This window comes from Bos taurus, chromosome X (genome assembly GCF_002263795.3).
Source record: "Bos taurus isolate L1 Dominette 01449 registration number 42190680 breed Hereford chromosome X, ARS-UCD2.0, whole genome shotgun sequence".
NCBI classification, from domain to species: domain Eukaryota; kingdom Metazoa; phylum Chordata; class Mammalia; order Artiodactyla; family Bovidae; genus Bos; species Bos taurus.
The window spans coordinates 98,092,832-98,113,785 of NC_037357.1; the positions used below are offsets into that span (position 1 = coordinate 98,092,832).

Consider the following 20,954-nt stretch of genomic DNA (forward strand, 5'->3'; position numbering starts at 1 on the left):
TTTAAAATGGGTGGGGAAAAGAAGACAACTAATGAAAACTTTTCTGAGCAAAGTGTACTGCTTAGATCTGAAATCATTGCAGGAAGACGGGCAGAGTGGCTGCTTATATAATAGGAAAAGCATGGAACAAAGGGCAACTCTCATAAAGAAATGTTAAGAGTGTCTTATATAATTCTAGACATAGTTCACGTGCATGTTAGTAGAGGTAGACACATAGCCACATAGACAGGCATCTATGAACATCTTCTTATTTTGGCAATTTTATATACACTGGATATAAAACTGATCCTCTCATCTTGAAGTATATTACTTTGCTATAATCAAAAAGTGAATCTAGCCATTATCCAAAGATTTTTCTAAATTGAAGTAGTTCATTTACAAGGTTGTATTAATTTCTGCTGTAAAGTAATTCAGTTATGCATGTATATATGCATTCTTTTTTTATATTCTTTTCCATTATGGCTTATCACAGGACATAGAATATATAGTTCCCTGTGCTATCCAGTAGGTCCTTGTTATTTATCCCAAATATTTATTTTTAATTTCTTACTTATTTTTAATTGAAGGATAATTGCTTTACAGTATTGTGTTGGTTTCTGCCAGATATCAACATGAATCTAAAGATGTTTGATCATTGTAAAACATAAGTGAGAAAGTCATTTTGTCAGCCTTCAAATGAACAGTGTGACTTAGAAGCCTTAAGACTGTTGAGTTCCCTCCCATCCCGGAGGAGCTGGAAGATTGGTACTGGGGGTGATAAGCTCCCCTTTAGTGAGCTGATGATTATGGCACATATTATGGATGCAGTGATTTCTGTTCCTTCCTCATATTTTCTCAGTTATTCCCATTCTCCAGATGAAACCAAAGCTGTGAGAAAAAGGAAGTCACTTTCCTAAGTCCCCACAGGTTATAGTCCCAGATCCAGTATTAGAACTCAGGCTGTCTGACTGCATCCTGATCTGTAGTTCCGGTTTGTGGGAATCTGACACAGTTGGATCATTTGGTATTTCAGAGATTGCCTGGAGACAGGAGCGGTGACCAAGAGGAAGCTCTGTGCCCAAGCTCCAAACCTGGCTTTAACTAAACTGTTGAATCAGGTCTCTGTGTGTCTTCCTGCATGGAGGGGAATGGAATCAAACCTTCCCCAAACACTCATTTGTAATCCTAATCACCTTCTCTCCATTTTTGCTGGCTTTCCCCCCATTCTGTTACCATCTGTCTCAGAAACACTGCCCGGATAAAGACAAGTCTAAGCAGTTGCTTGCCCTCCAACAAAACATAGAATTATTTCTCTTTTCCCCCAGAGCAGTGCCGAGCACCATATTTGAGGAGTTCCATATTTATAAAACTTGCCTGCATCTCAGCGATGTCTGGTTGCTGTCCATTTTATCATTCTTCAAATATGTTCTATGCTGGCTGGAAACGATTAGCTTTGTTACTGGAGGGTTTGTGGGATGCTTAAATTTCTTCACAGAGTTTTCAGATGGAAATCCATGTAGTTTTCTCCTTTAAGAAATGAAATTCCTTAATAAAAGACAGCATGGGAGAGAGTGCATGCTGAGGTTTCTTTTTGAACCCCCCACACACCCTCACTCCTTGGTTTTCCCTGAGGGTAACTATGGTGGAGTCTTATGTCATGACCCTGTGGAGAGAATAAACAGTGAATCTCTTTTTCCTGGGTCTGAAACCACTTCCTTATGCCTCTGTTTGGGGGCCCCTTTTTGATGCCAAGGGTGGTGCTCCACGCCCACAGGACTGTAGTATTTCCCCCAGTCTTTGACCCATTCACCTTCTTTCCTGGCCAGCTGATGAGTTTCCATGTCTTGACCCATCTGGGCTGACTGGAATGGAAATTCTTCTTGAATGTCCTCCCCAGCAGATCCTAGCCCGATTCTGCACTGGCTTTTGGAAACTCCAAGAAGTTTGGACAGAAAGGCCCCAGCAGATGTCAAATGTAAAACCAGACAAGTATTAAAATCACTGAAACTTTGGGAGGAAAATATGGATTGGCTAGGTGTTTGTCAAGTGATTCTTTTAAGAAAAGTTATGGAATTGTATTTTTCTCATGCAGAAATGTTAAAATGACTATGTATTACTCTAAAATGATGGTGCGTAGAGGGCTGTTAAAGCGCAGAGATTGGATGACAATGATAACAAAACAGCCAATCCTTACATAGTACATACTATCTGTCAGGCATTGTCCTCCACTTGTACATGTATTTTTAACCCAGGTATCACAGCTAGGTATCAGCAGAGCCAGCATTCAAACCTTAGCAAGTCTGGCTCTAGGCTTTAAAAATATGTTATGAATTCTTTTAGATGTCCAAATTTTAGGCATTCGATTCTATTAATATGCTGTTTTCATAGTCTGTGTTTATTTCCATTGAAAACTGTGTAATTATAGATTTTATGGTCTTTATATATTATAGGAAGATAACTTTCTTTAAACCAATAAAATTTTACTCAAAAAAAAGTCAGTGGCTAGATTAATACATCCCTATGGAAATGTAAGTTTTAAGAACCAAATGAGAAATATGTGCACATAGTTAAAATAGAAAGGTTTCAAAAGTACAATTTGGCAATGTACTTCTAAATTGTTTTGTGTGGATTTAACTTCAGAAAGTCAGTTCTATCTATACATTTAGTGTGGGATTTATTCCAGTAAAAGAGTACAGGGACTCTTTCTGTAATGCGAATAGTCAGCTCCTAAATCAACTGGATTTACAGGGTATATACCTTTTCTCTGCCTTCCTCTACCAATTTGAAAATGAGATATTTGAACATTTTGATATATTATAGAAATAGACTGTATTTTTTTATATTATAACAAAATTAGTTCTCCATCAAGGCATAATCAGCAATGCATGTCAAGCCTTGGTCAGAGCAGTTGCTAACTCTGTCAGGGTTAAAGGAAGTATGCTGAAAGGAGATAACTGAAGTTAAACTGCTCAGACCAAGGCTTCCAGATTTTTTGTGTGGGGACTTGGACTCCTTATTACTGCATTCTTCCTGTCTGTGTAATACCTGGGAACAATTTATTCCATGTAATCCCACCCCCATCTTGGTAGTAAACTTTTTTTTTTTTTTTTTTTGCTGAAGAGGAAGACTTTCAGGCATGCCAATGTATTTAATCAGAATTTTCTCAGATGACATTGGAAGATTTTCGGGTTTTTATTTTGCAGCTTGTAGGCAGGTTGGGATTTAAGAACAGTACAGATGCTTGTGTGTGTGTGTGTGTGTGTGAGAGAGAGATGTGGTTATATTGCATATGTGCTTGTGTGTGAGTGGCTCAGATTAGAATGTGAACTGTAGTAAAGGCAAAAGTGAAAGTTGCAACATGGCTCCCATGCCCCTGACCACTTCCGAAAGAACATGCCACGTGGGCTGCAGACTTACAGACTTAAACTTGGATCCACAGGACAAAAGAGTCCTAGTCCTCCATGATAAAAGCCTCCAGTAGACTAAAATTATAAAACCTGTTTACTGCTGTTCATGTGAACTCAAACGTTCAGTTGCCTCAGTTGCAAAATTTTCAACAAATAATTAGGATGGTTTAAATATTTGGGACTAGAACCAGAGCCTCACCATACCTTCAAAATAATCTTGCAGCTTTCTCCTTTACATGATCCAGTTCTTTGAAACCATTTATAATCTGCCTTGTGGTCCTGAAATGTACAAGTTATAAAAGAAAAAAAATGTGAGCTTGTCAGATTAACTACAATCACCAGTCTAATAAAACTGAGTCACATCCAAATGGGCTGCACTTACGCTACCCTCCCATTCTAGGGAAAACGTGGCTGGGGGAGGCAGTCTGAGTCATCACCTGGTTTGTTTGACATACGCTTCCTTCCATAAATTGGGAATGGCAAGCAGCACAGTGTTCCCGGCTTGCCTCGGAGACAGAGCTTTTGCAGCCTTGCATGATCAAAATAGGGTCTTTTAGGTTTGAAGGTTGAAGCTATGTCCATATTTTGGCTTCAGATGTCTAGGGGAGAGGGAGAAATCGGACAGACCCAAACAAAGAACAAATGTAAGTACCATTTTGGGTGGGGGATAATGAAATGGTAGGGTGTCCACAGTTGAATGTTTCCTAGGATATAAAAAATAATTGAGAACTACATTGGGGGTGTTAGATAAATTAGTAGCTGGCTCACTAAGCCGGGGGCTCATTTACTTAACGAGAATGTTCTCAATGTGAACAGTCCAAAATGATTACATGAGAGAGAGTGGAGAAAGAAAGGGGTGGGGGGAGACTGATAATTTGGTCTTTACGGTACAAATTGGTCCTGACTGTGTTTAATTTTCTCTGAACTATGCAACCATTTTGAGATAAATGTATTTCGTTTAAGAAACTTTTTCACAGCAGACTTTGAATCTCCTTTAGTGGTATTTGGAAGGGCTGAAAAGAGCGGGGGCTCTTGTGTCTCACCCATTTTTCCTCCAGCCGCTGTGTGGAGGCTCACCGGAGCTTTTTAGAATAAAGAAGTTAAGAATGCAAAATTGTTGGGGAGACTGAAGAGGAAGGGGAAAGGAGGAGTAGATTTATAGCTGAAGTGGGTTTGTAAACTCAGCCTCGGCTTGGGGATTATTTTTTAATATGTGCCAGGCACTCCTCTGATTTCCATCCTGGCTTGGTGGTAGCTTTTTGTCTGTCTGTGTGAGGCTCGGGTGTTCCCTATTTTAAAGCCGGAGTTGTCACAGCCTGGGCGTTTTCTGTTTCGGCTTATGGCTTTTTTTTCCCCCTCTTTTCCTGAATGAGTGTCCTTTGTGTAACCCCAGTAATTCAGAAATCCTGCAGTCATAGGGACTGCCCTGTCATGTGACTTAGGTACTAGGTGCTGCCTGCGATTGGTCAGCAGCTAATTGGCGGGTCCCTATAAGAAGTCCCGCTTTGGGCGACCAGTCACTCTCCTGCCTGGGCTGCTGCTCAACAGGGGCCGGGGTGGGAAGGGAGGCGAGGGGGTGGCAATGGGTGTCCAGTGATTCAGCCACATATGATAGATGACCAAGGGACCACTTCCTTGGGGTCTGCACATCATTGGAAGACACCCAAATTGGTTGTGGCTGCCTTGATCAAACTCTGGCTCCCTGAACTGGTAACTGTCACTTTAATGTAGCTTACTGATTAAACTCAGAAAAATGCAGCTAAAAAAATCTTTGCCAGGAACTTGTGTGGACTTACTCCCTGTTCCCCCCCAACCCCCACCCCCTTGTTCTTATTCGTTTTGTCACAGGAATGAAATGCAGATAACTCTTTAGAAAACTTTCATAGGAAAAAAGCGCCTCGTGTGATCTGGAACAAAGACATTTTCTAATCAGATTTATCAAGCTGTGAAGAGGGAGTTTTAGCGAACGGAAGCAGCAGCATTCTGTCACCAGGAAATACTGCTTTATCCAGAATTGGTAAGTGAAAAGTGGCATTGCTCCCTAATAGATATCATATGCTGTGTGTGGGAATTGTAAAATTGTTCACAGACCCCTAACAACTGTGTTGAACTAAAGAACATATAAACAGAGTGAGGAATTCTAAAAAGGAACAGCTCGAGAATATAGCATAAAGACTGAGAAGAAGCCAGGTAATTAACAAAGATGAGCTGAGTATTACCAGTTTAGCCAAATATGAGGGAAAAGAAAATAAAAACGAGTTCTTTGGTAGAATTGTGGCATTAGCATTCCATGGATATAGATTTCCATTTAGTCTGAACAGTATATGTGATAGATACTTGAAGAGATGCTTTCAGAATTAGTCAACTTGCCCTCCTTTTCATCCTTCTACCCCAGAATGTCCAGAATTTAGTTAGAATTCTATAAAATTAAAGTTTAAGTAATGCATTCAAAAAATTTCCTATTGATTATGAAGGGCAAATGGTAATAGATTTTTTTTTTTACATTTGTGTCATGAATTTTAAGACTGTTCCATTTGATTACGTTAATACAGTGAAAGGGTGGTTATTTCTTTTTTTTTTTTTTTGGTTATTTCTATATGGTTTATTTTTGAGAGACGTTTTGAGAAATCATGATTAGCAGTTCTTACTGGTGTGCCTGTGTCTCCCTCTGAAACCTCAAATTCACTTTTCTAATCTTAAACCTGAGTGGCCCTTATGTTTAAGTTTCCAGAGAAATACAATAATACTTTGAATAACTGTATTATTTTGAATAACTGTATTATATACAATAGTTTCTTGTTCATGAACCATAAGGAAACACAATTTTACATTAAGCATGAATGTCTGATTTCTTGATTTGGCTTCTTAAGGATGACTGTTGGAAAAGTTGAATAAAATAAGAAAATAAATCCAGAATGGTTGGTGGCTCTCTGATTTTACCAGTTTCTTATTGGTCAATGGAAGTAATCATGTGATGTCCACTTATAGAATCAGGTGGAAAAATATTTAGTCCTTTAACTGCCAGTAAACGTGTAGGTTATTTTGGTGGTCTCCCTTTATGAATCCGAATATGTATAATAAAACTATTAGTGACAGACTTGTAAGTTTGGGGTTATAGAGAATACAATATTATTAATTTACTTCTCAAAAATACCTTATTTCAAAATGAAAATTGAATCTGCATTCCTGACTTTGGGTTTTCACTTTCAAAATTTTGAAATCTTTAACTCAAAGGGGGGAAATGTATAATAAAAAGCAGGATAGCAGTTCTACAGTTTCTCTTGTTGGCACTAGAGTGAGGTGAGAGTGGAAGGGAGAAAGATGAATCTAGTGGGATCTGTTAATTGGTCTTTTTTTTTTCCTGCTTATACTTTAAGAGTTTTTAAGATCATTTTTCTCAGACTAGTAGCTCTCAAGACTTCTGTAGAAGTATTTATTTTCAAAGAAATAGATAAAAAGCAAGGTAAGCATGGTCATTAAGGGCAGGTCTTCCAATAAATCAGACTGGTGATCCGAACTTGGTAATATTACAGCTTACTTGACTTAATTAAAGTGTGGTTGAGGATATGGAAAAATGCTACTTTTTTTCTTGAAGTACATGGATTTGTAGGTTTCAAAGTCTTGGAGCCAGAGGAGTGGTGACAAGACATTAAGATATTTACAGGTAATTTATATCTGACTGCTAGCTTGTGTTTAGTGATTCACAATTATTTTCAGCTCTGTATTTCATGTAAATACTTGGGAAAAACATGATGATTTAATAATCTGTCTAAATACTGCTGTGCTTAATGGAAAGGAAGCTTCTATATAATTTTTAGGTTTTACTCATTCATTTAGAAGCCATTGTTTTGAATGACAAAAATATGACAGAAGCAGGTTGAAACAGTAAATGCTAGAAAGTATATTCAGAAGCATTTCTTTAAATCTTCATGTTTTTTAGTTCTGTGTGCTCTTCTCTGTTAGCATTTATTAATTTTAAAAAATACATGTAAAATAAATAACAGCATTGCCCTGAATTCTCTGCTGGGATTATGGAGAGTATTAAAATTTTTGTATATCTTGTTAAAAGATATTAATGGTACACACATGTCTCTATGTGGGTATGTAAAGTTGTAAACTGAAGGGACTCAGGTCAAGGGACAGACTTAGAAATAGTTTCTCTCAAATAGTATTGATATTTGCAAATCCAGGATATAAGCTCTTTCCCTTTGGGCTTGTATTTTACATTTTTGGTGTGGTATACAGTTTTACCCAACTAAATGTTATGAGGTATGGATATGTATGTGTGTATATATTGGATTGGAAGGGGGAACTTTAATCACTAGCAGAACAAGTGACTGTTTGTCAGAACCTAGATAAGCCTCATAGTGTTCCTATGACAACTGAGGGGCTGGGTGTTGAAATGTAACTTTAGGTTCTCGGTTTGCAAATGTCATTCAGACCTCCCACTACAGTCTCACTGAGTAGGAGGATAATGAGAAGGGGAAAAAACCATGAAGCAACGTAAGTATCTCTGTTCGTTCCATGTCTTCCTGACTTGCCTTTGTGTACCGATCGCCATGGGAGTGGTAAACAGAAGTCTTGAACAAAGCAATACTTGAGTATAAAATAAGTGGAAAGGGGTCAGAGAAGTTGGGGAGGATAAATAACAACATATGGGGGTAACAAAGGGGCAAGAGAAGCCGGTTTCCATGCATTTGTGCAAATCCTTTATCCAGTGCTGACCAGCAGTGTGAACATCTTGAACCAGTTATTGTATAGCTCTTCAAGAGCTGCAAATATTTCTTCAAGTGCAATGTGGAGAAAATTCTTTTGGTAGCAAGATAGTTCACCTCTTTGGTGTAACATTTATTCGTTTCCCCTAGACTAACTACAGAGCATCCTGTATTCTTTGAAGGTCTATGTTTTTAAGTCAGTTTTTAAAATCATTTAATAGCTTGTCCTTTTTCCATAGGAAAGATAGGGTTGTACTATTAAAATAGTGTACAATTTAAGTATATTAACCTAAACCCAAGACATGTCGTTTGTGGAAATAAATTGGTTGACAGAGAAGTTTATGGCACACTCTATTGGAGGGGTGAAGGATTGTTTAGATTATATTTCAGTTCAGTTCAGTTCAGTCGCTCAGTCATGTCCAACTCTCTGCAGCCCCATGAATCGCAGCACGCCAGGCCTCCCTGTCCATCACCAACTCCCAGAGTCCACTCAAACTCAGGACTGTTGAGTCGGTGATGCCATCCAACCATCTCATCCTCTGTCATCCCCTTCTCCTCCTGCCCTCAATCTTTCCCAGCATCAGGGTCTCTTCAAATGACTCAGTTCTTCGCATCAGGTGGCCAAAGTATTGGAGTTTCAGCTTCAGCATCAGTCCTTCCAATGAATATTCTGGACTGATTTCCTGAATTATATTTAGCATAGATTAATTGTGCAGTTGTGGATTTCCCATGCCTGAAGGGCTTCCTATTTTCTGCTCCTAAATGGTTTTGACTATTTATTCGGTCATTAGCATGTCCAGACCTGGGTTCGATCCTTGGGTTGGGAAGATCCCCTGGAAAATGGAATGGCAACCCACTCCAGTATTCTTGCCTGGAGAATCCCAGGGACAAAGGAGCCTGGTGGGCTACAATCCATGGAATCACAAAGAGTCGGTCACGACTGAGTGACTAAGCACAGCACAGTGCATGCAAACACATATGGCCCAGCTTTATCTACTGACAGAACACAGAAGCAGTGACACCTTGGTAGCAATGAGCATACCTAGTTCCCAGGTCTTTGTTTCTAAATGGAGCCTGGTGAGCTACAGTCCATAGGGTTGCACAGTGTCAGACATAACTGAACAACTAACACTTTCACACACAGCATATCCGGAAGTTAGAAAGTAAAAGCAGACTTCAATGGGTTTTGCCCCTTACTTACTATATAGGTCCACCGTTGCTTCTGAAATCCAAAAACATCTGACAAGCAAAAAATTTGAATGTAAAAATTTTGGTAGCAAATCCTGACCTAAACTGGCATGAAGCTATTTATAGTCTTTGTTTATCCTACTTAGTATAATGTTTGTATGTTTTACTGTAGAAATTATTAATGTGTTTGGTCGTGAAGTACTGGGGTTTAAATTCACCATCATCATAATCAGTCTGAGAGTCAGATAAGAGTTTGTAGACTTCTCATTACTGATATATATTGAGCTCACATTATATGCCAGGCACTGGCATCTAGAACAGTGTCTGGCACATGGCAGATGCTCAGTAGATGTGTCTTGGTGTAAAACGCTTTCACCTATTAACTAATGTAATCCTCACAAAAACTGAAGAGAGCCGATAGGGCTGTTATTCCCACTTTACGTGGAGAAACAAGGGGAAGCAACTTACCCAAAGTGTCCCAGCCAGGAAGTGATTAGAGCCAGGATCGGAACGCAAGCAGTCTAGCTGCAGTCTGCTCTTAATGAATCTACTTCAGGTATGTGGGAGGCCTAAAGATATGGCACTGGACCTCTCCAGTGAGTTACAGGGGCGTTTCAGGTGTTTATTCCTGGTCACCCCGCGCCTGGTATCATTGGCAGCTAATGACATCACCATCATGGTCATTACCAAGGGCCTGCTGTGGAATGGTTTTCCTGGGTGGAAGGGTGGGCATTCCAGGGCTCTGAGAGGCTCTTCATCTCATTACAGGCTTCCCAATAGGTGCTCCATCAGCAGTCAGCCTGACTTCTTTATCTTGAAAAATGGAGATGCACAGAATAACTCTTTCCTCCACCCCCAAGGAAATGATCTTGAATAGTGGGAAAAGTCTTTTTGGAGACATTTCTTGGGCCCTTAATCCAGCAGGAGGTCTGGGCTCTGAGAAGGGCATGGATTACCTCAGAGGGAATGAGCTCCTTGGCATGGGAGCCACACTGGACACAGCACGGGTCCCTATGGACCTTGAGCTGCAGGACCCTGTATCCACAAAAGGATGCTTTGAACAATACTTCTCAAAGAAAGGTGTCTTCCAATACCTCTGTGTTTCTAGTGTTAAAAATTAATTCCAAGGTGATAACAACCTCCCCCTCTACTTCCCAACTTCCCTATCCCACTGGCTTGCTTAATTTCCCTCTGAGCACTTACCTCTGACATGCTATATTTGTGCTTATTTATTGGTTTGGCCTTTCAGTCAAGCACTAGCAATTATGTTATCTTGGAACAAATCTAAGGGTCCTAGATTTATTTCTCTTTGATGTCCTTACTCAAACTCATTCCTCCTATCAGTCTCAGACTGTTAGAAATAGTGGAATTTTTTCTGCTCAGTGGATTTTTCTGACTGTTACCATTTTTATATTCGCAACCATGAGAATTTCTTTTTCTTAAACTGTTTTGATTGTGCAATCAAAATTTGGAGAACCCATGTCTTCATTCAAGAGAGGAAACTTAGCCAAATTTGAATATAATCATTGAGTATTTAAAAAATCAAGACAATTTTAAATTACTAAGGAGAAGTAATTACTTTTATATTTTATGAACTACTTTCAATTTAGATAAGGAACTGGAGAACTGTATGTATTCCAGTGAAAACATCTTAAACTTGCCTACTTGCTATTCTTTGAAAAAATTTTCTTAATTAATATAGAATAATCATTCTACATATTAAAAGATGTAAATGATTTAATTTTGGACACTTCCGGCCTCAAGTTCTTAAATTCTCAACTGTGTAACCTATTGTCTTTCAATCTTATATTTATTCTAGTTTATACATGCCAAAGTATTTAGGATAGTCTAAAATATAAAATTAAAAAATACATAGATATTATTAACTGTAAGTACTGTTGTCATATATATATATATATATATATATATATATACCATTAGAGCTCTCATGGAGTTGATTTTCTTAAATTTTTTTCTTTAAATTCTTAAAGGGACAGATTAGATGAGTATAAAAGTTGAATATAAAATACTCTTGTAAGTCAATATAATTAAGACCTTTTGTTTTTCTTAGCTATATTTTAATAGCAAAACAGTTGCTAGTTGCTTTCTTTTAAATGGTCAATCTACCAAAATAATTACTTGCGTAAAAGCAAAATATAACTGATTAAGGTAGAAGATGGAGTCATTGATTATGGAAAGCAAGCTAAGATTTTATTTTAAATCATCTTCCCTTTCTGTCTTGGAAGAGTTTAATTCTCCTTTAGCACCTGTTCTACTGAAAGCCCATGGCTGGTGGTAGTGGAAGAAAGCTTAGTTTTCCCACCTTTATTCCGAGATCAGACGAGATCGGGCACCTTCAGGCTGATGTGGGCGGAGACTTCCCACCTTTCTTAAAGCAAATGGACACAGACTTTTCAAGTGAGAACCCATTGACGTCTCTCAATTAGGATTTGTGTGAGATATATAAAGCGAGATTAGAGTTCGGAACAATGAGAGAAACTGAGTGATTTTGTGCAGGCCCAGTGAAATGTTACAAGATTCTTTCAAAGTTCTGGTTACCTGAAAAAAATCTCCATGCATCCAAACACTTTCCAGTGGATATCAAGTACGTGACGGTGGTTCCCGTAACCCCAAGAAGGTACCTGTTCACAGCAGCCATTGATGTGTTTGCTCCCTAAGCGACCCAGGTTTTGAAAGCAAATAGACTTGTGCTTTAAGCTTACTTGGCCCCTTGCTGGCTGAGTGAGGGGCCAGATTCCCATTTCTGTCCCTAAGCCCCAGAGAGTGGATTTAGCTCCCAGGACTGTGACATAAGAGAACACACATAAAGCACATGTGGTGGTTCCTGGAATGATGGTGCTTCACACACTTGAGTTCCTTCCCAGATCCTTTTAGGACCAGACTTCAGTTTAGTCTCAAAGCCTATGGATCCATTCTAAATGGTATGTTTTTCTTCACATCAGATGAAGTGAAACAGTGATGATAATGGTGGCTGCCATTTCTGGCACACTTCCAATGTTTGGGGTAGGCACAGTTATGAGGACTCTGCCCACATTGACCTGTTTAGTTCTCTTGACCACCCATTGGTGCAATTCTCATGACCATTTCATAGATGAGGACACTAAGGCACAGAGAGGTAAAGGAATGTGCTTAGGACCACTCAGCTGATAAGCTGAGGGACCAAAATCTATATCCAAATGGTGTCACTAGTATAGATGGTAAGTACTTCAGACAGAAAGCAGAATAAAAGTTGACTGAACCTGAAAGTCTCAGAAATGGTCTTCTCATCTCTGTTCTGCAAAGTGTCATATCTTCCAGGCCTGGCCCTCTCAATATTGAAATACAAAATTGACTTTTTCTGCTGCTTATTTTGCAAATCGATGGAGCAGTTTTAGTCATTTGTGTTTTATGAGTTTTAATTAGGCCACTGAAGTCCAAGAGGGGAATTCCTTGTTTTCAGTTGATCTCATGCACTAACACACTTACTCATGTAACTTCCCCTATTTTTTTCTCTAATGTTTTCACTTGAAAGTGGGGGTGGAAGGGAGAAGTGTGTGAGCATTTGGGTCCTCAGGATGCACTTTCGTCAGCCTTTCTGGAGACTCTTTTATCCGGTATAGTATTCATCCATAGAAAATAGAAATGAGTAAGAATCGGTAATTACTAGTATTTTCTTTTATCTTCATCTCATTCTGGGAATGACCTAGAGGGGCAAAATTTCTAAGTAAAGATTTATAAGAAGCCATCTATGTGCATAAAACCCCATGTTTGGATGAGGAGTTAATTTTCAGAATATGGGAAAGGAGTTTCACCTTGAGAATTTCCTCCTTCAAATGTAGGTTGAGAATGTGGTTTAGAAGGCAAGGGCAGGCTGCCCTACCCTGTTGGGTTCAGCATGCTTAGAAATGTCTTTAAAAATTATCCTGGCCTTGGTCTGAGCCTGCCTGTAAGAGGATATATTAAAGCATACCTGTCTTTATTCTTTCATTTGTTCATTCATTCATTCATTTACCTGTATTCTCATCTAACTCATTCAGTCCCTACCTGCAGACAGATGAAAGAAAGGACAGGGGGAAGTCCATTAGGAGAAGGAAGAGGAGTAACTACAAACTCAGTCTTTATTCCTTTTACCTCAATGACTACATCTTTTATTTGATCCTTTGCCATCTTGGAGACAAGGCGCATTTCACAGACTGACATTCATCAAAATCTCTAAGCCTCTTCCTTTGGCAGCTGGACTTCTGTTTTAAAGTAAGGGGAAGAAGGGGCTCCTGACAGGAAAATACTGCAGAGAAATGATTTTTCTTTCCTTCTTTAATGGTGGTGGGAAAAGGACTCAAAGTAGGAAATCCATCAGTAAATCCAGTCTAAGAGTTCCCCTGAGTTTTTGACTAATTTCTCTGAAGAAAATTATGAGACAACAAAGGATTCCACAATGGTGTCTTGGAAAATAATTTAAAAATAGAATTTAAATAAATTTTGAGGTCAGAAGTCCTGTCCTGCCCTCAGTTAAATATATTAGGAATTTTTGAAAATATCTGTAAGTGAAAGTGGGAAAAATGAGGGATACTCTCTCTCTCTCTCTGGGGGAGATGAGGATAGGGAAGAGGGCTTAAACTACCAACGCTTTAAAAAGTGTACTTGTCACTGTGCTACAGTTAGGAATACTCTTTCTCAAGGCAGTCATTATGTTTACTTGTGCTTTAAACCTGAGTGTTATTTTCCATAGTTTTCGAAACACACATAACCATTCAAATTATTTGTAATGGTGCAAACTTTGTTTTCTGATACAGGTGTGACTATAGCAAGAAAGGTAATGCATGACATGTGAAGTCTACATCAACAGCAGGTATATATGGCCCAATGGAAGGAAATGTTTAATGTAAATTTAAAAACAAAAATCATTCAGCCTCTAAAAGGATGGCTCATGATCTCAGGGCTCTTCTCTCTGAACTAGATCAACTAAGGACTGTTTGGGACAAGTTAAGTTGGTAAAGATAGTAAATTTCTACCTTTTCCTCCATCCTGTTTGGCAGTGATACTCGAAAAGATTTTCACGAATCTTCTACCCTTGGATGGCAGGCGGACTATAAAGAAACATCTTTCTCCCACAACCTCTGCCCAATTTCTCTTCAGGCTGGGAAAAAAACTTTCCTATAGCTCCTATCCACCTGGTCCTTGAAGTATGGGGTATTTGGTAAGATGTTAACAAAAATGGTCACAGGTGCCAACCAGACCCTGTAAGGCTTGTAGCAGAACAGTTGACAAAGCTGTCAGGTGGGAAACATTCATTTTACCAAAATGTATTGCACACCTACTATATATCAGATGGTGTTCCTGGTCTGGGAATATAGCAGTGAACAAGCTCCCTGATTGCATGGATGGGGCAGGCTGACAGTGATTGAACAAATAAGTAGATGCCAGGCATTAAAAGGTGCTAGAGAGAAAAAATAAAGCTTGCTCCAACAGATAGAGAGTACCCAGGAGTCTGAGGAAGAGCTACTTTATCCAGAGCTGACAGGAAAGTTCTTTCTGATGTTGCAATATTTGTGCAGACTTAGTGGGAAGCGAGGAGACAGCCATGTGTGAATCTGGGAGAAGAGGATTCTAGGCAGAGAAAACAAAACTGTTGCATTGGAGGAGGGAGCAAGCTTGGTGTGTTCAAAGGACAATAAAGAGGTCAGTGTGGAGCAGCAAGCAAGGGGGAAAGTAGTAGATGAGGAGCAGGAGGTAGTAAGTTACAGATCATGTAGGGCCCCGTTGGCTGTAGTAAGAAGCTGCGAGAAAGTTGTTCTTCTTGTTTAGTTCCTGAGTCGTGTCTGACTCTGCGACCCCATGGACGGTAGCCCACCAGGCTCCTCTGTCCATGAGTTTCCCAGGCAAGAATACTGGAGTCGGTTGCCATTCCCTTCCCCAGGGGATCTTTCTGACCCAGGAATTGAACCCACGTCTCCTGCTTGGCAGGTGGATTCTTTACCACTGAGCCACTTGGGAAGCTAGAAGATAGGAAATGGTAACTGAAGAGAGGGAAGATGGTGTTCCAAAGGGACAGGTGACTTCTGTAAAGATCCTGGAGAGTCTAGCCCATTGTGCCTCATAACCAGAGTGTGTAGAAGTTGTGTAGGACACTCTTTTGGGAAATGCTACTTTTGTCATTTAAGTTATGATGATATGAAAACCTTGGTAAAGAAAGATAAAGTTGAGCTATCAACCTCTTACCAGCTAAAGATACAAAAGTGGGTAATTTTTTCCTGTCGCATCTATTCCTCAGAGGCATGGAGTACTCAGTTTTCTAGCAGTGAGATGTTTCAATTCCATTTACACTTAGCCCAAACTCACTTTTCCAAGGGACCTATCTTTGCTGATTTTTCACTCAGTGATAAATAGTTTAGACTTTTGAACTGTGTGGTTTTTAATGAATTCTACCTTCAAAGTGATTTATATAGCTCCTAGTTTTCAGTTCAACCAGTTGATAGTTTACCTCTTAGAAATCTATATGAAAATTTACCGTTTGATGTAGGTTAAAAAGTCATGTCCCACGTGTTCATTTTACAATTGGAGACAGAAAGGGATTGTGGGAAAATCATACCAGTTGACCAGTTGAGAAGAAGGGGATTCTGTCTACATTTTTTTCTTTAAATTTGTGTTAAAAACACTTGTAGTTTCTTTAAAACAGTGTTGACTGCTGTAAATGAGTTGCATCCCCTTGTCATTCTTTTATTTTCATCATCTGATACTAAAGTTCTACCTTTCGCATAAGGTAGACACAATTTCTGTTTTCTGGGACTGTATATGTTAAGAGGCGTGAAGTGAGATGAGACATTAAGTATGTATAGAGGTCGCCTTATCAACACTGGACCATGTCACCAGGCCTGATAACTCCCAGGGCTTAGCAGATGCACTTGGTAGCTATTTGGAGGTATTGTCCAGGTTTATCTTACTTTACAGCACCTAAGATTTCACATCTAAATTTTATCCCCTAGCCCTACTAGTTAGTTATGCGTCTAGGTTATCATTCGTATTCTTGTAGCCAAGGACCCACCTGCAGGAAAGAGTTACTGTCATTTATAGTTTAGTTCAACTGGACTGGATTTCCTTACTGCCTCTGGCTTAAACTGACTGAGAGAATAACAGTTTCCCTTGTGGGGAGGAGAAGTCAGTAATTTGGGAACATAGAGTGTTTTGTGGAAGAGGGCCTAGTGTGCTCCTTTCCATCCTGACCCTTAAGTAGGAACTCCAGTGAGAGAGGGAGTGAGAATTCGCAGATCACGAGGAAGCTGACCCAGCTGGATGGACCACATTGGGAGCTGAGAGAGAAAGAAGTAGAAATAAATAACGAAGGATGGAGGGGAACCTTAGAGTACCAGCAAATCTCTGGTCCTAAGCGCTGGTGTCCTTGGGCCCTGGCCTGATTTCTTTCTGGCGTCCCTGCTAGGATTCCATTCCTGCTCATCTACTTAGAGACGAGGGGCAGGCTCCTAACTTCCTGAGCAAGGAATTCCAGAATGGGCATTCAAGACACTATCTTCCTGCATATTCTCCCGCACATATCTCTCTTAACTGAATCTACTTTCTAGGTGCACTATAGAGAGCTAGACATTCAGGTCCTTTTTTCACCAGCCTCTGACTTTAAGCTTTGAGGGTAACACCTATATTGCCCACGAAGTCATAAGTTTTGTTTAGTCTTTCTCCTCAGGCCATCTTGATGGTCTCCTAGGGCTTGAGCCATTTCATCCCATGTGCCCTGGGATTTCCCCCTCTCTCCCCCCAGTAAAGAGACAATTGGTTGCCTGTGTTCTGAGACCTCCCTATTTCTGCTTTTGACTGGAGTCTATTCTGGTACGATTGTGTGGTAGCTGGGCACTGCAAAATGAGTCAGTTCCTGCAGTTTGGTTACAAGTTCTCAAAAAGTATTTCAGAATGTGGATGTGGTCAGCAGAGTCATTTTCCAGGCATCTAAAAGGAAACCCACATCAACTGTAACAATTGAGCTGCGAACCGATGCCCTGCACAGCAGAACTGGGCTTGCTTTTCCTCAAAGGAAAGCCCGTAGCAGCCCTCACATCTAGCCTGTTCTACAGACCTTAAAGGAGAATTCATCTTCATGCTTGCAAATTACATTTTAGCTGTGGCTGCTGGCATAGTGTGACAGAGGTTTTGGTCTTTGTCACTTTTTGAATGTAGGCACACATTTGACGTAAAAACATTATTTCTGAAAAGTAGAATCTTATGATATTAGAACATAATTAGTACAAAGTATGAAATATGGCTTCAAGACAAAATTTGGTGATTTTCAGCTCATGTATGAAGGAAGAACTAAGATGGTTTGGGTACTAGTAGAGTACATGGAAATGCAATTTTTTTTTTTTTACTAAGTTAAACCTGTGTAGACTTAGCAGCAATACTGATTAAAAGAATAATTAAGTTCTTTTCAAGCTTTAGAAGAATTTCAAGTTTGCCCTAACATTTACAGAATGTTTTACTTCAGCATAGGCTTTAGGAAGTAATCATTGTGAAGTTTTTACTCTCTTGGGTACCCATGAACTATGTAAAATTTTGATTGAATTCTTAGTTACCAATCTTGTACCAACTGTAAAAAAAAAAAAAAAAAAACTGGAGTTTTTAATAATAAGGAAACAAACAACATAGAAAAAATGGGCAAATGGCTCGAACAAACACTTCACTAAAGAAGATACAAAAATGACAAATAACACATGAAAAGACGTTCAGCATCATTAGTCACTGTGCTGTGCTTAGTCACTCAGTCATGTCTGACTGTTAGCAACCCCATGGACTGTAGTCCACCAAGGCTCCTCTGTCCATGGGGGGTCTCCAGACAAGAATACTGGAGTGGGTTGCCATGCCCTCCTCCAGGGGATCTTCCCAACCCAGTGATTGAACCCTGGTCTCCCATATTGAAGGCAGATTCTTTACCAACTGAGCCACGAGGGAAGCCCCAAAAAATAACCTCCGAAGAGACTGGAGCCTAAATCCAGCACTTTAGACTGTTCGGCCATGCTACCTGCATGCATTAGTCATTCAGTTGTTCGGTTCAGTTGCTCAGTCCTGTCCGACTCTTTGCAGCCCCATGAACCACAGCACGCCAGGCCTCCCTGTCCATCACCAACTCAGGGAGTTTACCCAAACTCATGTCCATTGAGTCGGTGATGCCATCCAACCATCTCATCCTCTGATGTCCCCTTCTCCTCCTGCCCTCAATCTTTCCTAGCATCAAGGTCTTTTCCAATGAGTCAGCTCTTTGCATCAGGTGGCCAAATTATTGGAGTTTCAGCTTCAACATCAGTCCCTCCACTGAACACCCAGGACTGATCTCCTTTAGGATGGACTGGTTGGATCTCCTTGCAGTCCATGGGACTCTCAAGAGTCTTCTCCAACACCATAGTTCAAAAGCATCAGTTCTTCGGCGTTCAGCTTTCTTTATAGTCCAACACTTAATATCCAACATGACTACTGGAAAAACCACACCCTTGACTAGACGGACCTTTGTTGACAAAGTAATGTCTTCTTTTTAATATGCTGTCGAGGTTGGTCATAACTTTCCTTCCAAGGAGTAAGCGTCTTTATTTTAATTTCATGGCTGCAGTCACCATCTGCAGTGATTTTGGAGCCCAAAGAAATAAAGTCAGCCACTGTTTCCACTGTTTCCCCATCTATTTGCCATGAAGTGATGGGGCCGGATGCCATGATCTTAGTTTTCTGAATGTTGAGCTTTAAGCCAACTTTTTCACTCTCCTCTTTCACTTTCATCAAGAAGCTCTTTAGTTCTTCACTTTCTGCCATAAGGGTGGTGTCATCTGCATATCTGAAGTTACTGATATTTCTCCCTGCAATCTTGATTCCAGCTTGTGCTTCCTCCAGCCCAGCGTTTCTCATGATGTACTCTGCATAGAAGTTAAAGAAGCAGGGTGACAATATACAGCCTTGACATATTCCTTTTCCTGTTTGGAACCAGTCTGTTGTTCCATGTCCAGTTCTGTTGCTTCTTGACCTGCATACAGGTTTCTCAAGAGGCAGGTCAGGTGGTCTGATAGTTGCATCTCTTTCAAAATTTTCCACAGTTTATTGTGATCCACACAGTCAGAGGCTTTGGCATAGTCAATAAAGCTGAAAGAGATGTTTTTCTGGAACTCTCTTGCTTTTTTGATGATCCAGCAGATGTTGGCAATTTGATCTCTGGTTCCTCTGCCTTTTCTAAAACCAGCTTGAACATCTGGAAGTTCATGGTTCACGTATTGCTGAAACCTGGCTTGGAGAATTTTGAGCATTACTTTACTAGCGTGTGAGATGAGTGCAATTGTGCAGTAGTTTGAACATTCCTTGGCATTGCCTTTCTTTGGGATTGGAATGAAAACGGACCTTTTCCAGTCCTGTGGCCACTGCTGAGTTTTCCAAATTTGCTGGCATATTGAGTGCAGCACTTTCACAGCATCATCTTTTAGGATTTGAAATAGCGCAACTGGAATTCCATCACCTCCACTAGCTTTGTTCGTAGTGATGCTTCCTAAGGCCCACTTGACTTCATATTCCAGGATGTCTGGCTCTAGGTGAGTGATCACACCATCGTGATTATCTGGGTCATGAAGATCTTTTTTGTACAGTTCTTCTGTGTATTCTTGCCACCTCTCTTAATATCTTCTGTTTCTGTTAGGTCCATATCATTTCTGTCCTTTATTGAGCCCATCTTTGCATGAAATATTTATTAGTCATTAGTTCATTAGTCATTGCATGAAATGTTGCATTAGTCATTCAGTTCAGTTCAGTTCAATCACTCAGTCATGTCCAACTCTTTGCAACTGCATGAACCGCAGCACGCCAGGCCTCCCTGTCCATCACCAACTCCCGGAGTTTACCCAAACTCATGTCCATTGAGCCGGTGATGCCATCCAACCATCTCATCCTCTGTCATCCCCTTCTCCTCCCGCCTTTCACAACATCAGGGTCTTTTCAAATGAGTCAGCTCTTCGAATTAGGTGGCCAAAGTATTGGAGTTTCAGCATTAGTCATTAGGAACTTGCAAATGAAGAAAATGAGATGCTACACACCTGTTTGAATGGCTGCAGTTAAAAAGGCTGATCATACCGAGTGTTGGCAAGGTTTTGGAGGATCTAGAATCCTTATAATACATGTAGGTCAAAATGTAAAAATGTGTAAAAGTCTTAGAAGACAGTTTGATAATTTCTTAAAAGGTTAAACATACACCTACCATTCCATCCAGATATTCCACTCATAGAAAAAATAAAGAATATATCTCCATGAAGACTTGCACATGAATGTTTACAGCAGTTTTATAAATAATGGCTAAAACTGGAAACAACCCTAACATACACCAGCAGATGAATGGATCAACCAATTGTGGTATATCTGTATGGTAGATTATACTCAATAATGAAAGAAGTGAGCTATTGATATAGTGAACAACACAAATGACCTCACTTGAGAAAAGTAGAATGAGAAATGAGACAAGCAGAGCCCCCAAGGAAGTACATACTGCATAATTCCATGTATATAAAATTCTAGAACGTGCAAAGCAATCTCTAATGACAACACAGATCAGTAGTTGCTTGGAGTGGGGGAGTTGGTGGGGGCAAGTGGGAGTAATTACAAAAGGACACAAAGAAACTTTGAGGCTGGTGGATAATTTCAG

At 39.9% G+C, this 20,954-nt stretch overlaps 1 long non-coding RNA gene across 2 annotated transcripts in view; it reads left to right on the top strand.

Moving 5' to 3' along the window:
• Positions 1–20,954, top strand: part of LOC132344329 (uncharacterized) — a 111,658-nt gene that overhangs the window by 76,767 nt on the left and 13,937 nt on the right. Inside the window, exon 4 of one of the 2 annotated variants that reach the window (XR_009493584.1) lies at positions 5,235–12,945. This is a non-coding gene — a long non-coding RNA (uncharacterized lncRNA). Of the gene's footprint in view, positions 1–4,036; positions 12,946–20,954 lie in introns of those variants that run through there. The other variant, XR_009493583.1, reaches the window with a different exon arrangement.